This window comes from Lycium ferocissimum, chromosome 5 (genome assembly GCF_029784015.1).
Source record: "Lycium ferocissimum isolate CSIRO_LF1 chromosome 5, AGI_CSIRO_Lferr_CH_V1, whole genome shotgun sequence".
Taxonomy (NCBI): domain Eukaryota; kingdom Viridiplantae; phylum Streptophyta; class Magnoliopsida; order Solanales; family Solanaceae; genus Lycium; species Lycium ferocissimum.
This window is the reverse complement of record NC_081346.1, coordinates 47129305-47148525: the sequence shown is the minus strand read 5'-3', so window position 1 is coordinate 47148525 and position 19221 is coordinate 47129305.

Below are 19221 nucleotides of genomic sequence, written 5' to 3'. Positions count from 1 at the left end.
ACCCCGGGCCCCGAAGGGGCCGGATGGGGGGTTTTTGGGGCCACGGGCGAAGGGCCTCGGCCCCGGCGGGCCGGGAAAACTTTCCCTCTCGGCCCGGCCGGAGTACACCCCACGGTCGCGGGCGGGGAGACACCGACGAGTGTCGGATATTCGGGGAGCGGGGACGAGCTCGGGGGCTTCGGAAGGGTTCCTGAACGGGCAGGAAGGTTGCGGCTCCGGTGAGCCGTCATTACCTCGATGCGCTTTGTGTGGGAGGCGACACCAGCGAGTGCTATCGCGCCACGAGTGCACATTTTTGCTGGTAGAGCCCGGCCACGTGATGGATTGCCGCTCGGGGCCGAGTGCGAGGGTGCGGCGCGACTGCGAGGTTCGAGTGCTGGTTCATCTTCGTATTCGAAGTGACGCTGTGCGCCCTAACGGGGCGAGGTGCCCCTGCCATCGGGCCGCGGTGGGGGGCGGGTGGGGAGCGACTAGTTCTATCCCTCTGGATTTCTTACTATCCCAAAAGCACCGCACGCGAGGAATACCAATAGCGCCCGTGGGGCCATCGTAATACATACGTATCATATCATATCGCATCGTACAATAGCCACGGTGGCTCTCATTATTCATAAAAAGTACGAAAATTTCAGATTTACCTCATATCTTCACCCGACTACATGTGTTACACTTTCTTACTTACTTTCCTTTTCAATTTCATTTTTTTTTTCAACTTCACATTTCAATCATGCGCCAATACCTTACTCTACATATATCTTTCGTACCTTTACTTACCTGCGTGCTTTGTAACTTCCAATATCGTCAATCGCCCTTCTTCTGCCGAAATCAAAGGTTGGTATCGGAAATCTCATTTCCTACGACTTGGCTCTATGGCACGATCTAAGAGATGAAAGAAGAGTAACCACCCTAGATGCCTGCAGCCTCTAGTTTATAAATGTGGCCGGCTTCACCATAAATAGGACTCTGCGGACACGACTTTGCGGACAACCCCTAGGACGAACGGCTGCGATACCAATTTGTCACACCCTTAATCCGATAGGGTGTGGTGGGCACTCGACCCTTACATAGGGCCGAGCGAACCCGCTGACTTCTGTGACATTCATAATCCTACTGGGCCTTTAGTCATAACATAATTACAAAATGGAAATTTTTCAGAAAGTCAAACATACTATCCACTTCTTTCAAATCAAATAAAATTTGTAGCATATGAACTTATAACACAATACATAATAATACATCGGCTTACATAGCCGCTTACATAACCGATATCTTATACCCACGACATTGTCTGCAAAGTCTCTAACACGGAACCTGAAACCATAACACAATAATCTGACTCGGCAGCACTCCGGAGAAAATGGAGCTCGCCAATCCCGCTGGAACGTCTTCTGCTAATATCTTTAGCTCACCTGAGTGTACAACGCGCGGCATGAAACCCCACCCCCGAAGAAAGGGGGTCGATGCGGAATATGCAAATCGAGTATGCAAAGTGGAAACCCGTTAACGAGAATCATAACCGGAATGAAAACCACGAAAACAAGTATAGGAATCGGAGAGTCATAACTTGCCTATGTAACACTTATCATATATATACATATGCCGGTGAGCAAAACATATCATAATCATGTCAATTCGGAAATCATATGCGAAGTACAGAAAACAGATTTAGTAATCAGAATGTCAGAAGGCTTAGCTTATTCTCTTTTTTTTTTTTTTTTTTGAAAAACATTTCTGTCTCATATATATAGAAAATAGATCATATCATAATAGCTGACATTAACCGATGTGGGATTCGCCTAAACCAATGTGGGATTCGCCTAAACCAGTGCGGAATTTTGCCTCGCCACTAGGTTTGCCCCACCACCGGTTCCGAAATAACCAGGTCGTATTCCTGAATATATATATATGTAACACATAAGGTGTCCCGGCCCTCCGGTGAGGGACTCGGTAAACAGAATCATCGTATTATCGTATCATCAGAACAGATTCATCACGTCATCAGATCATCAGATTATCATATCACATCATCATAGATATACATATACTATACCCGGCCCTCTAGTGAGGGACTCGGTGAATAGCGTGTCCCGGCCCCGCTAGCAAGGGTCTCGGTAGTAGCGTGTCCCGGCACTTTAATAAGGGACTCGGTAGTAGCGTGTCCCGGCCCTTTAATAAAGGACTCGGTAGTAGCGTGTCCCGGCCCTTTAATAAGGGACTCGGTAGTAGCGTGTCCCGGCCCTCTAATGAGGGACTCGGTGAATCATACGGTGAGACTTGCGCACGAATGCGTACCCGGCCCGGGACTCGGTGAAGTGATGTCATAGTAGGCACGAGCAGAGTAATAAGAAGCCACATACACATACACACAATTCATCTTTGAAGCTCAACAAATAAGTAACAGATCAACGCTCGTGTCACGGAGTCATAGTCACATTAAGTTCCTTCCGAATGTTACTCGGGAACATGTCAAATAGAGCTTCGAAAATCATAGCTACGTATAAAAATCATATTCATACGAATTCTCATTTCATACCTTTACCACGATTCCATAGAACCAATCAAAATAGACTATCATTTAAAAACCGAGCCAATGGTCATAGTCAAATCCGCTTCCTTTCGAATGTTATTCGGGACTTGTCAAATTGAATTTCAGCCATTATAGTTACGTATCGGAATCATATACATACAATTTCTCATTTCAGACCTAACACATAAGTGAGTAATCATATTCGGAAGTCAGGTTGTTAACCATGTTAAGTTATATTAACAAGTTGTTAGAACTATACAACGGAACGTCTTGCGGGCCCACGGACAAGTACCAAACCGGTCCGAGCCCGCCTATGAACGTAGGGGATGTTATACATTAGGGAACCTCCTACGAGCGTTTCGGAGCGATCCGAGCCTATATGTGAAAGTTACGGACGTTCGTAGTTTCCGACTCTTTTACGAACATAATCCTTTACGCACATTCATATTCAATCATACAAAGGCATAAAAACCATAATTTAACTACATTACGAATACGGATATTAAGAAGCAAATAAGGATCATGAACATGCTCGGATCGGAGGAGTAGAGTTACCTCGGGGATCATATCATAGCCTATTTACACTAAGACATGCCAAAGAAAGGAGGCGAGCTTTACATACCTTGGCCGCCCTTTGAACTAATCCAAACTTACGTCTCGGCTTCTCACGATCTACAATAATATCATTGGACACCCAACATTAGCCATAAGCATTAAAGAACCCAATTCCAAGCCGTCACTTTATCTACAGAAATTTCGGCAGCATCTCCCCTGTAAATCCAACAACCCCGAGAATTTAACTCGGCCAAATCACAACAACCAAACCAACAATCATAATAACAATATCGATAGATAATTCAAGATGTCCAACCCAGCATCCAATCTTACCCGAAACCTTCCAACTCAACTAGAACCATAACAACACACTTCTCTCTTTCAAATTCATAAACTATATCAATAATTCCATACGTTAGCAACATCATTTTCATTAATACAAGAAACTATATTGAAATCACATTATGTTATAAATCAGCCCACAACAATTACGACTTCCATTTGAGTGATCAAACCTCCATTTTCATCACATAATCCACAACAAACAACAACCAAAATACTACATTAAATTAGTTCAACATGCCTATACCAATTCAGCCCATATTCGGCCCCAACCTCAACTCCAATACTTTATGAGTTTCATTCATCTCTACACATTACAACAACACACAAACATGCTAAGTACAATTAATTCTTCACTCCTACACAACAACACACACACACACGGCCACAATACAATACACACGGCCAAGCCTCGACATGCAACCTTTCATGAATTTCATTCATTTCTACACCTTACAACATGCATAAACTCCTATAAAACATGTAAAGAAGATTGAACCTCACTTTTTTCCATTCAACTTCTCCCTCGGCTAGGCTTGATGAATTGCAACAACAAATGGTTTTCTCCCTCCAACAACCACTCCATGTCGTAGAGAACCTTCCAATTGATATGAAAGCTTGAAGAAAACAATCTTCATGATCCACCTTGTGGGGCTGGTTCGGCCAGCCCCACCTAGCCGTTCCTCTTCTTCTCTTTTTTTTTTCTTGAATCTTCTAGGACTTAAAATAATGAGGTGTGGTCTTCTTGGTCATCACACACACATATATATATGATAATAATGGGGCACATGGCCATGCACATGACCGGCCACCCCCTTTTTTTTTTTCTCAATTTTCCCAATTTTTCTAGAATTTTCTTTAAATGGAAAGAATGACTAGTTCCTTGACTTGGTCATCTTTTGCCCACATATTTATATATCTTGCACCATAAGATGAACACATGTTTTATTACATGGCTTGCAACAAGTGGCCATGGCATAAGTGGGGCCACGGCCACAATGGCTTCTCCAAGAAGTCATGAATTAATAGAAATTTCCAAATTCCAAGTTTGCCCTTCATATTCCATGCCAATAAAAAGGATGCATACGCAACTTATACATTTTGAAGAAAATATTATAACCTTGTCTTTAACTTCCCGCCATTAACTCGGAATATTCAAACGTACAAAATGCGAGGCATAACATCCTTCCCCCCTTTAGAACATTCGTCCTCGAATGTTCAACTAGTCTTACAGGGTCGCATAAGCGCCTCGGGGGAGCTCCCTTTTCATAGCTATTTCCATCCTTCATACTATCTCTTAAGCTATCCAATACCATTCTCTTGTCATACTCTTTTTCTTCATACCCGTCCACTTCCTGGCGTCGTATCATTCAGGATTTCCGCCAAACTTCTCACACTGCTTCAACACCATCCTGACCTTTATCTGCTTATTGCCAGTTTTCCGACCTTACTAACTTGTTTCCATAAGGGGGTCTCATTTGTGTCCTCGCCTAAGCATCCATATTAAACATATTACCGTGCCCATTATTCCCATCTCATTCTTGCATTTCTCTCCCCGCTTCCCCCTTTGGGGTGTTACTTATACCATTATCCATTTATATTTTTGTCCCATGTCCTTATTTCCAAGTTCAATTGGACAGCACTTTTATTCCGACGTAAGCGTCCAAAGTCCACTTGAAGTGTTATCTTTATCACAACTTACCTCGGGTATTTCCTTTGGTATCTCCTTATCATTTCTTCCACTTAGGCCTATCCCTTAATCTGCATGCGAGGGATCTTATGTTACCTTTGTGTCACTCAGAACACACTTCTTCTACATAGTCCTTCTCTCGTTCTCAAAACGTACTCTATTCACTCACATTCATCCGTATCATCCCAGTCATTTTCTAACATTCGTTCTACTTCGTTTCCCATCTTTCTATAACTTGAGCCCTCACAGTCTCGTCATTTATGGTACTCGTGTCCTCGATTGCACACGTCATATCCTATTACTACCTTTGTTGTCTCGCTTTCTTCTTGTCTCCTTCTTCCGTTGGCTACCTTTCTCTTTACCGGTCCGATCCGCCCCGTCTATGCGATTCCTTAAGGTTTCGCTCACTTCACAGGGCGGCGAGTTCTAATCTTTCTTAGATTACTCTAGTTTCTCATTTGCTTCATACGTCTAAATTTATGAGATTTTCAGAAAACTTCCCAGGGGGGTTACCCATCCCAAAATTTCTCTCACTCCAGCACGCTTAACCTTGAAACTTTAACAAAATCAGGTGCGTTAATGCTGGTATGATCGTGTCCACCTCACCGCACGACCTTCTGCACATAATATTGAGTAAGTCGGAATCTTAACATATTCCCAAAACGTCCTCACGACACATCCCGGCAGCTGTAATATTAATACATTTCTATCCGTCACAATTCTTCCCGTGACTATAATCTCATCATATTTTTCTCCTACCTATCGATTCATTCGATGCCTTGATACATATTACTCTATTCAAACCTACCAGTCCTCTCCAGATCATCTCTTAATATCGCTAGTCCATTCCAAATTCCTTATTACCATGTCCCCATCGACCTCCTGTTTACTATTATTGCTAATTCCGTAATTTAACTTATTCTTCCAAAAGGGCGACCCATACTTCATAGTTCAGTCAAATTCCATCATTGCTATTAATCACGGCTTTTTCAAAACACCTTCCAAACTTATGTCTCATTTCCGTATCGTGTCTAGAAAAATTTCGGTAGAGTCTCCTCTGTATTTCTTACTATCCCAAAGCCTGCACGCAGGAAATACCAACAGTGCCCCATAGGGCCATCATCATACATACGTATCATATCATATCGCATCGTACAATAGCCAAACAGGGCTCTCATTATTCATAAAAGTCTGAAAATTTCAGATTTACCTCATATGCTTCACCCGACTACATGTGTTACACTTTCTTACTTACTTTCCTTTTCAATTTCATTTTTTTTTGCAACTTCACATTTCAATCATGCGCCAATACCTTACTCTACATTTATCTTTCGTACCTTTACTTACCTGCGTGCTTTGTAACTTCCAATATCGTCAATCGCCCTTCTTCTGCCGAAATCAAAGGTTGGTATCGAAAATCTCATTTCCTACGACTTGGCTCTATGGCACGATCTAAGAGATGAAAGAAGAGTAACCACCCTAGATGCCCTGTAGCCTCCTGTTTATAAATGTGGCCGGCTTCACACCGTAAATAGGACTCTACCGGACACGACTTTGCAGACAACCCCTAGGACGAACGGCTCTGATACCAATTTGTCACACCCTTAATCCGATAGGGTGTGGTGGGCACTCGACCCTTACATAGGGCCGAGCGAACCCGCTGACTTCTGTGACATTCATAATCCTCTCAACACCATCTGGCCTTTAGTCATAACATAATTACAAAATGGAAATTTTTCAGAAAGTCAAACATACTATCCACTTCTTTCAAATCAAATAAAATTTGTATCATATGAACTTATAACACAATACATAATAATACATCTGCTTACATAGCCGCTTACATAACCGATATCTTATACCCACGACACTGTCTGCAAAGTCTCTAACACGGAACCTGAAACCATAACACAATAATCTGACTCGGCGACCTCTCGGAGAAAATGGAGCTCGCCAATCCCGCCGGAACATCTTCTCGCTAATATCTTTAGCTCACACAGGTGTACTTTATGCGCGGCATGAAACGCACCCCCCCGAAGAAAGGGGGTCGGTACGGAATATGCACCGAGTATGCAAAGCGGGAAACCCATTAACGAGAATCATAACCGGAATGAAAACCACGAAACTAAAACAAGTATAGGAATCGGAGAGTCATAACTTGCCTATGTAACACTTATCATATATATACATATGCCGGTGAGCAAAACATATCATAATCATGTCAATTCGGAAATCATATGCGAAGTACGTAAAACGATTTAGTAATCGAATGTCGAAGGCTTAGCTTATTCTCTTTTTTTTTTTTTTGAAAAACATTTGTCTCATATATATAGAAAATAGATCATATCATAATAGCTGACATTAACCGATGTGGGATTCGCCTAAACCAATGTGGGATTCGCCTAAACCAGTGCGGAATTTTGCCTCGCCACTAGGTTTGCCCCACTATTGGGTTTGCCCCACCACCGGTTCCGAAATAACCAGGTCGTTTTCCTGAATATATATATATGTAACACATAAGGTGTCCCGGCCCTCCGGTGAGGGACTCGGTAAACAGAATCATCATATTATCGTATCATCAGAACAGATTCATCACGTCATCAGATCATCAGATTATCATATCACATCATCATAGATATACATATACTGTACCCGACCCTCTAGTGAGGGACTCGGTGAATAGCGTGTCCCGGCCCCGCTAGCAAGGGTCTCGGTAGTAGCGTGTCCCGGCCCTTTAATAAGGGACTCGGTAGTAGCGTGTCCCGGCCCTTTAATAAGGGACTCGGTAGTAGCGTGTCCCGGCCCTTTAATAAGAGACTCGGTAGTAGCGTGTCCCGGCCCTCTAATGAGGGACTCGGTGAATCATATAGTAGACTTGCGCACGAATGCGTACCCGGCCCGGGACTCGGTGAAGTGATGTCATAGTAGGCACGAGCAGAGTAATAAGAAGCCACATACACATACACACAATTCATCTTTGAAGCTCAACAAATAAGTAACAGATCAACGCTCGTGTCACGGCGTCATAGTCACATTAAGTTCCTTCCGAATGTTACTCGGGAACATGTCAAATAGAGCTTCGGAAATCATAGCTACGTATAAAAATCATATTCATACGAATTCTCATTTCATACCTTTACACAGATTCCATAGAACCAATCAAAATAGACTATCATTTAAAAACCGAGCCAATGGTCATAGTCAAATCCAGTTCCTTTCGAATGTTATTCGGGACTTGTCAAATTGAATTTCAGCCATTATAGTTACGTATCGGAATCATATACATACAATTTCTCATTTCAGACCTAACACATAAGTGAGTAATCATATTCGGAAGTCAGGTTGTTAACCATGTTAAGTTATATTAACAAGTTGTTAGAACTATACAACGGAACGTCTTGCGGGCCCACGGACAAGTACCAAACCGGTCCGAGCCCGCCTATGAACGTCGGGGATGTTATACATTAGGGAACCTCCTACGAGCGTTTCGGATCCGATCCGAGCCTATATGTGAAAGTTACGGACGTTCGTAGTTTCCGACTCTTTTACGAACATAATCCTTTATGCACATTCATATTCAATCATACAAAGTCATAAAAACCATAATTTAGCTACATTACGAATACGGATATTAAGAAGCAAATAAGGATCATGAACATGCTCGGATAGGAGGAGTAGAGTTACCTCGGGGATCATATCATAGCCTATTTACACTAAGACATGCCAAAGAAAGGAGGTGAGCTTTACATACCTTGGCCGCCCTTTGAACTAATCAAAACTTACGTCTCGGCTTCTCACGATCTACAATAATATCATTGGACACCCAACATTAGCCATAAGCATTAAAGAACCCAATTCCAAGCCGTCACTTTATCTACAGAAATTTCGGCAAAGATCTCCCCTGTAAATCCAACAACCCCGAGAATTTAACTCGGCCAAATCACAACAACCAAACCAACAATCATAATAACAATATCGATAGATAATTCAAGATGTCCAACCCAAAGATCCAATATTACCCGAAACCTTCCAACTCAACTAGAACCATAACAACACACTTCTCTCTTTCAAATTCATAAACTATATCAATAATTCCATACGTTAGCAACATCATTTTCATTAATACAAGAAACTATATTGAAATCACATTATGTTATAAATCAGCCCACAACAATTACGACTTCCATTTGAGTGATCAAACCTCCATTTTCATCACATAATCCACAACAATCAACAACCAAAATACTACATTAAATTAGTTCAACATGCCAATACCAATTCAAATTGCATATTCGGCCCCAACCTCAACTCCAATACTTTATGAGTTTCATTCATCTCTACACATTACAACAACACACAAACATGCTAAGTACAATTAATTCTTCACTCCTACACAACAACACACACACACACGGCCACAATACAATACACACGGCCAAGCCTCAACATGCAACCTTTCATGAATTTCATTCATTTCTACACCTTACAACATGCATAAACTCCTATAAAACATGTAAAGAAGATTGAACCTCACCTTTTTCCATTCAACTTCTCCCTCGGCTAGGCTTGATGAATTGCAACAACGAATGGTTTTCTCCCTCCAACAACCACTCCATGTCGTAGAGAACCTTCCAATTGATATGAAAGCTTGAAGAAAACAATCTTCATGATCCACCTTATGGGGCTGGTTCGGCCAGCCCATCCCTAGCCGTTCCTCTTTTTTTTTTTTTTTCTTGAATCTTCTAGGACTTAAAATAATGAGGTGTGGTCTTCTTGGTCATCACACACACATATATATATGATAATAATGGGGCACATGGCCATGCACATGACCGGCCACCCCCTTTTTTTTTCTCCAATTTTCCCAATTTTTCTAGAATTTTCTTTAAATGGAAAGGATGACTAGTTCCTTGACTTGGTCATCTTTTGCCCACATATTTATATATCTTGCACCATAAGATGAACACATGTTTTATTACATGGCTTGCAACAAGTGGCCATGGCATAAGTGGGGCCCACGGCCACAATGGCTTCTCCAAGAAGTCATGAATTAATAGAAATTTCCAAATTCCAAGTTTGCCCTTGATATTCCATGCCAATAAAAAGGATGCATACGCAACTTACACATTTTAAAGAAAATATTATAACCTTGTCCTTAACTTCTCGCCATTAACTCGGAATATTCAAACGTACAAAATGCGAGGCATAACATCCTTCCCCCCTTTAGAACATTCGTCCTCGAATGTTCAACTAGTCTTACAGGGTCGCATAAGCGCCTCGGGGGAGCTCCCTTTTCATAGCTATTTCCATCCTTCATACTATCTCTTAAGCTATCCAATACCATTCTTTTGTCATACACTTTTTCTTCATACCCGTCCACTTCCTGGCGTCGTATCATTCAGGGTTTTCGCCAAACTTCTCACACTGCTTCAACACCATCCTGACCTTTATCTGCTTATTGCCAGTTTTCCGACCTTACTAACTTGTTTCCATAAGGGGGGTCTCATTTGTAGCCTAAGCATCCATATTAAACATATTACCGTGCCCATTATTCCCATCTCATTCTTGCATTTCTCTCCCCCGCTTCCCCCTTTTAGGGGTGTACTTATACCATTATCCATTTATATTTTTGTCCCATGTCCTTATTTCCAAGTTCAATTGGACAGCACTTTTATTCCGACGTAAGCGTCCAAAGTCCACTTGAAGTGTTATTTTTATCACAACTTACCTCGGGTATTTCCTTTGGTATCTCCTTATCATTTCTTCCACTTAGGCCTATCCCTTAATCTGCATGCGAGGGATCTTATGTTACCTTTGTGTCACTCAGAACACACTTCTTCTACATAGTCCTTCTCTCGTTCTCAAAACGTACTCTATTCACTCACATTCATCTGTATCATCCCAGTCATTTTCTGACATCCGTTTTACTTCGTTTCCCATCTTTCTATAACTTGAGCCCTCACAGTCTCGTCATTTATGGTACTCGTGTCCTCAGTTGCACACGTCATATCCTATTACTACACTGTTGTCTCGCTTTCTTCTTGTCTCCTTCTTCCGTTGGCTACCTTTCTCTTTACCGGTCTGATCCGCCCCGTCCTATGCGATTCCTTAAGGTTTCTTCTCACTTCGCAGATTCTAATCTTCCTTAGATTACTCTAGTTTCTCATTTGCTTCATACGTCTAAATTTATGAGATTTTCAGAAAACTTCCCAGGGGGGTCACCCATCCTAAAATTTCTCTCACTCCAGCACGCTTAACCTTGAAACTTTAACAAAATCGGGTGCGTTAATGCTGGTATGATCGCGTCCACCTCACCGCACGACCTTCTGCACATAATATTGAGTAAGTCGGAATCTTAACATATTCCCAAAACGTCCTCACGACACATCCCGGCAGCTGTCATATTAATGCATTTCTATCCGTCACAATTCTTCCCGTGACTATAATCTCATCATATTTTTCTCCTACCTATCGATTCAGTCGATGCCTTGATACATATTACTCTATTCAAACCTACCAAAATCCTCTCCCGAGGATCATCTCTTAATATCGCTAGTCCATTCCAAATTCCTTATTACCATGTCCCCATCGACCTCCTGTTTACTATTATTGCTAATTCCGTAATTTAACTTATTCTTCCAAAAGGGCAGCCATACTTCATAGTTCAGTCAAATTCCATCATTGCTATTAATCACGGCTTTTTCAAAACACCTTCCAAACTTATGTCTCATTTCCGTATCGTGTCTAGAAAAATTTCGGCAGAGTCTCCTCTGTATTTCTTACTATCCCAAAGCCTGCACGCAGGAAATACCAACAGCGCCCCATGGGGCCATCATCATACATACGTATCATATCATATCGCATCGTACAATAGCCACACAGGGCTCTCATTATTCATAAAAGTCTGAAAATTTCAGATTTACCTCATATGCTTCACCCGACTACATGTGTTACACTTTCTTACTTACTTTCCTTTTCAATTTCATTTTTTTTTTCAACTTCACATTTCAATCATGCGCCAATACCTTACTCTCTTATCTTTCGTACCTTTACTTACCTGCGTGCTTTGTAACTTCCAATATCGTCAATCGCCCTTCTTCTGCCGAAATCAAAGGTTGGTATCGGAAATCTCATTTCCTACGACTTGGCTCTATGGCACGATCTAAGAGATGAAAGAAGAGTAACTACCCTAGATGCCCTGTAGCCTCCTGTTTATAAATGTGGCCGGCTTCACACCATAAATAGGACTCTACCGGACACGACTTTGCAGACAACCCCTAGGACGAACGGCTCTGATACCAATTTGTCACACCCTTAATCCGATAGGGTGTGATGGGCACTCGATCCTTACATAGGGCCGAGCGAACCCGCTAACTTCTGTGACATTCATAATCCTACTGGGCCTTTAGTCATAACATAATTACAAAATGGAAATTTTTCAGAAAGTCAAACATACTGTCCACCTCTTTCAAATCAAATAAAATTTGTAGCATATGAACTTATAACACAATACATAATAATACATCGGCTTACATAGCCGCTTACATAACCGATATCTTATACCCACGACACTGTCTGCAAAGTCTCTAACACGGAACCTGAAACCATAACACAATAATCTGACTCGGCAGCACTCCGGAGAAAATGGAGCTCGCCAATCCCGCTGGAACATCTTCTGCTAATATCTTTAGCTCACCTGGGTGTACCTGCGCGGCATGAAACGCAGCCCCCCGAAGAAAGGGGGTCAGTACGGAATATGCACTGAGTATGCAAAGCGGGAAACCCATTAACAGAATCATAACCGGAATGAAAACCACAGAAAACAAGTATAGGAATCGGAGAGTCATAACTTGCCTATGTAACACTTATCATATATATACATATGCCGGTGAGCAAAACATATCATAATCATGTCAATTCGGAAATCATATGCGAAGTACAGAAAACAGATTTAGTAATCAGAATGTCAGAAGGCTTAGCTTATTCTCTTTTTTTTTTTTTGAAAAACATTTCTGTCTCATATATATAGAAAATAGATCATATCATAATAACTGACATTAACCGATGTGGGATTCGCCTAAACCAATAGGGGATTCGCCTAAACCAGTGCGGAATTTTGCCTCGCCACTAGGTTTGCCCCACTATTGGGTTTGCCCCACCACCGGTTCTGAAATAACCAGGTCGTTTTCCGAATATATATATATGTAACACACATAAGGTGTCCCGCCCTCCCGGTGAGGGACTCGGTAAACAGAATCATCACATTATCGTATCATCAGAACAGATTCATCACGTCATCAGAACATTAGATTATCATATCACATCATCATAGATATACATATACTGTACCCGGCCCTCTAGTGAGGGACTCGGTGAATAGCGTGTCCCGGCCCCGCTAGCAAGGGTCTCGATAGTAGCGTGTCCCGACCCTTGAATAAGGGACTCGGTAGTAGCGTGTCCCGGCCTTTTAATAAGGGACTCGGTAGTAGCGTGTCCCGGCCCTTTAATAAGGGACTCGGTAGTAGCGTGTCCCGGCCCTTTAATAAGGGACTCGGTAGTAGCGTGTCCCGGCCCTCTAATGAGGGACTCGGTGAATCATACAGTAGACTTGCGCACGAATGCGTACCCGGCCCGGGACTCGGTGAAGTGATGTCATAGTAGGCACGAGCAGAGTAATAAGAAGCCACATACACATACACACAATTCATCTTTGAAGCTCAACAAATAAGTAACAGATCAACGCTCGTGTCACGGAGTCATAGTCACATTAAGTTCCTTCCGAATGTTACTCGGGAACATGTCAAATAGACCTTCGGAAATCATAGCTACGTATAAAAATCATATTCATACGAATTCTCATTTCATACCTTTACACATATTCCATAGAACCAATCAAAATAGACTATCATTTAAAAACCGAGCCAATGGTCATAGTCAAATCCAGTTCCTTTCGAATGTTATTCGGGACTTGTCAAATTGAACTTCAGCCATTATAGTTACGTATTGGAATCATATACATACAATTTCTTATTTCAGACCTAACACATAAGTGAGTAATCATATTCGGAAGTCAGGTTGTTAACCATGTTAAGTTATATTAACAAGTTGTTAGAACTATACAACGGAACGTCTTGCGGGCCCACGGACAAGTACCAAACCGGTCCGAGCCCGCCTATGAACGTCGGGGATGTTATACATTAGGGAACCTCCTACGAGCGTTTCGGATCCGAGCCTATATGTGAAAGTTACGGACGTTCGTAGTTTCCGACTCTTTTACGAATATAATCCTTTATGCACATTCATATTCAATCATACAAAGGCATAAAAACCATAATTTAACTACATTACGAATACGGATATTAAGAAGCAAATAAGGATCATGAACATGATCGGATAGGAGGAGTAGAGTTACCTCGGGGATCATATCATAGCCTTTTTACACTAAGACATGCCAAAGAAAGGAGGTGAGCTTTACATACCTTGGCCGCCCTTTGAACTAATCCAAACTTACGTCTCGGCTTCTCACGATCTACAATAATATCATTGGACACCCACATTAGCCATAAGCATTAAAGAACCCAATTCCCAAGCCGTCACTTTATCTACGAATTTCGCAACACGAAGGCGAAGGCTGACTTATGTGTTATATCCCGTATTTTGCACACATTGGGACAATCCGGGTTAACCATGATAAGTTAGGGACAAGACCATTCGGATACGAAGTCGAGACTTTTGACCTTCGATTTCGTTTTAAGGCAGTTGCTTATGAATTTATTGGCATGGAACATTTAGAAAAATTTGGGGCTAAAAGTGAAATATTGAAAAGTTGGCAATTCTTGAAAATTGGCCATGTTGGCCGTGTGGCTTGGAAATGGTCCCCACACATTTTGTGGCCAAATTTAATTGGTCCAACGCATGTGTGGGCCATAGGACACTTGTATAACTTATATATGGGCACAAAAGATGACTAATAAGTCATCTTCTCATTTTCTACACTTAGAGAAAAATCAAGAACTTGGAGGAACAAAGCAAAGTCCATTCGGCCATAACCCCAAAAATTGAAGACCAAAATTATCCATCAAAAAATAGTTCATCCTAGCAAACCCACTAATTGAAGGGTCCTTGTTAACGTGGAGTTGTTGTTTGGGTCAACAAACCGCTCGTTTTCATCCGTTGTCAACCCTAGCTAAGTTGGAAGTTAAGAAGAAAGGTAAGGTTTAATCTTATTTTTATATGTTATGGATGGTTTATGTGTGTCGTAGTATGTCAAAATGGATGAAATTCATGAAATATGGCATGTTTAAGTTGAGCCGTGTGCATGGTGTATGGCCGTGTAGGTGTGTGATGTTGTGTTGAAAGGATGAATTAATTCTAGTTATCATGTTTGGTTGTTGTAGTGTGAGGAAATGGATGAGAATCATCAATATGTGTGTGTGTAGTAATGGCCGAATATAGGTCATGTTATATGACAAAGAATGGATCAATTCTATTTAGTATTTTAATTGTTGTCGTTATGAATTCAATGTTGGCGAAAAGAGTTTAATGACTCAAGTTGATAGTGTAAGTGTTATGGGCTGATTTGGAGGTTAATGTGCATTTAATGTAATTTCTATATTTATGAGAATGACATTGTTAGAGTATGGATTGTTGGTGCAAATCATGATTCGGAAGTGAGGTAATGTGTTATGGTTGGGGTTTTTGGGTTTGGGGGCGATTTCGGGTGAATTGGTGTCTTGTTGGGTTGTTTGAAATATTGTGTGAATTGTTTAAAGTGTTCTTGAATATTGTTTGAATAGTTTCGGATTAGTAATTGAATGTGTGAGCGTTGATGTTGGTTTGATCGTAAGTAGTTAAAGTGAGCATAATTGGAATGTTGTCGGAATATGTGGAAAAGAATTATTAATGTTCGAATGCGTTTCGAATTGATTGTTGATGTTGTTGGAATAGTTGTTGGTATTGTTGTTGATGAATTTGCCCGAGTTGAATTCTCAGGGTTGTTGCATTTACAGGGGAAATGCTGCTCAAATTTCCGTAGAATTACGTACTAGTTTGGAAATGAACTCCTAAATGCCTATAGTTAACATTGGTATTTATTGATGTTATGTAGATCTTGGGGAGTCCGAGACATAGGTTTTGTTTGGATTAGCTTTGAGAGCGAACGAGGTATGTAAAGCTTAACCCTTCCTTCTTTTAGCATGCCTTAGTTGTAAATAGGCTATGACACGAGCCTCGAGAAAATTCTATTCTTGCGATCCGAGTATGCCTACGATTCTTATTTGCATTTTATCTTTGACATTCGTAATGTGATGAAATAATGGCCCTCATGTCTTTGGAATAATTGGTTTTCAAATGTTGCATAAAAAGTTTTGTTCTTAAAAAGTTTTACGTCGGAAAAAGGGCCATAACTTTCATAGACAGAACCGGATCGCCTCGATACGTTTGTAGGAGTTTTTATAGCATATGATGACTATGTTTTCCGTAGGCGGGCCCGGCTCGGGTCGATACCCGTCCGTGGGTCCCGCGACTTTCCTTTATGTAGTTCTGATGACTTTTGAAAGAACATGGTATGACTATTATCCCGACTTCCAAGTATGGTCAGTTTATTTTTTTTTGAGTCTATGATAATGATTTTATGCATATGGTTACTCACGACTCTGCTCGTGCAAATGGTTATTGCATCTCTCGCCGAGTCTCGGGCCGGTTATGTTATCGTGCGCACTATGTTATATTCTGAAGTATGATGTGTCCGGTTCACCGAGCCCATCCGCTATAGGGCCGGGTACCGTGTATATTTGGTTTTATGATGTGTCCAGTTCGCCGAGCTCCTCTGCTATTGGGCCGGGTACCGTGTATATGTGATATGTGATATGTCGGGTTTCGGAGATATGAAATCTTCTGGAGTATGATGTGTTATGGCGCCATTGACGGGCGGGCGACCATATTTTCTGAGCCCTATGCATGATTTGTATTTTAAAAATAAACATTTTGGTATTTTGGATACTGCACTTATTTTTTGTACTAGTGTTTCGATTATGACTCAATTTTGTTTACTGTATCCTCTGCTTGCATACTCAGTAATATTCCGTACTGACCCCCTTTCTTCGGGGGCTGCATTTCATGCCCGCAGTACGGCACGCACGATTCGGTGATCCGCCCGCCCAGACACCTACTCGCGCTGTTTGAGTGCTCCTTTGTTCGGGAGCCCATATTTTGGTATATATGTTCTTCCGTTGCATATGTATTTGTTTATTCGGGGGGGTACGGCGGGGCCACTCGTCCCGTCATATGATTACTCGTTGTTCGTTTGAGGTCCGTAGACATGTATGTGGGTTATGGTTATTTCTGTACAGGTGTGTTCGTATGTATTATGTTCTGGGCGATCCCATTCGCCGTGGCAACTTGTCGGCTTGCATTTGTATATATTTTGGGCCGTTGCGCCATATAATAGCCTTGCCGGCTTCTGTGATATACATATGCTTATGTTTAAGACAGTTTGAGGCAGCATCTGATATTTGTATACGTATAAGACATCTGTATGTGAATACGTTAATAAATGTGTTTGGGTGCCCAGCTCGGGCACTAGTCACGGCCTACGGGGTTGGGTCGTGACATTATGATTACATCGGGCCTATATGGCCGGGCATGACACACCGCGAAAGCGGTACGCGTGTGATTACGCCCGTGCCTGTAGGCCGATACACACCGGTAGTGGGCGGCGTGTGATGGTAACCCGGACGTGAGTTAACGATGATGGTATATTTGATATGCATAACATGTGTTTTCCATTAAAAGCTAAGAAGGCTATATCTTCGCTTCATGTTTCATCATTTCTTGTTATGTTAATGTTATTCATGCCTTACATACTCAGTACACTTTTCATACTGACGTCCTTTTCTTTTTGGACGTTGTGTTCATGGCGACCGGTAGATAAGGAGATAGTGCGGACCCGTAAGAGCTTATCAGCGGATTCACGGGAGCACTCTACTACTCCAGAGGTGCTACTTATGGTCATATTCTTTCTTCAATATATTTGGGCACGACGGGGTCTTGTCCCGTCCTTATGTCACGCATATTCTAGTAGAGGCTCGTAGATACAGACGCGTGGGTAGTTGATGTCTTATGGATATGTCGGTGTATATTTTGTATATCATTTTTGTAGCCATGAGGGCTTATATATATATATATATATATATATATATATATATATATATGTGTGTGTGTGTGTGTGTGTGTATGTGTGTGTGTGTGTATGTGTGTGTGTGTGTGTGTGTACATGTTGCCTTCGAGATTGTATATGGTCAGGTTGGGTATGATGACTAGCATAATGAGTAGTGCTTGGTAGTCAGCTCCGGGTACGCGTCATGGCCCCTAGTCGAGTCATGACAAGGGTAGCTATGGTCTTTGTAGTAGGGCTACCGAAGACTTTGGACAAGTTTGATGCGATTTGGGTTATCATAGATAGGTTGACCAACTTCGCGCATTTCATTCCAGTTCAGACTACCTGCAATTCAGAGAAGTTAGCGAGGATCTACATTAAGGAGATTGTTTGGCTGCATGGAGTACCCATTTCTATCATTTTAGACCGGGGAACTTAGTTCAATTCTCATTTTTTTAGGACTGTGCAAAAGGAGATGGGGACTCAGTTGGATCTTAGTACTGCATTTCGCCCGCAGACGGATAGTCAGTCTGAGAGGACTATTCAGGTGTTAGACGATATGTTGCTGGCTTGTGTTGTTGACTTTGGTTGTCATTGGGACCAGTTCATGCCCTTGGCGGAGTTTTCTCTCGACAAGAGTTATCACTCGAGTATTGATATTGCATTATTTGAGGCTTTGTATGGTAGGAGATGCTGCTATCCGATTGATTGATTCGATGCATTCGAGGTGAGGCCTTGGGGCACTAACTTGTTGAGAGATTCATTGGATAAGGTGAAGTTGATTCCGGAGAAGCTTCTTGCGACTAAAAGTAGACAAAAGAAATATGTGGATCGGAAGGTTCATGATATGGAGTTCATGGTTGGTGATCAGGTTCTATTGAAGGTTTTGCCCATGAAGGGTGTGATGAGATTCGGGAAGAAGGGCAAGCTAAGCTCGAGGTTCATTAGTCC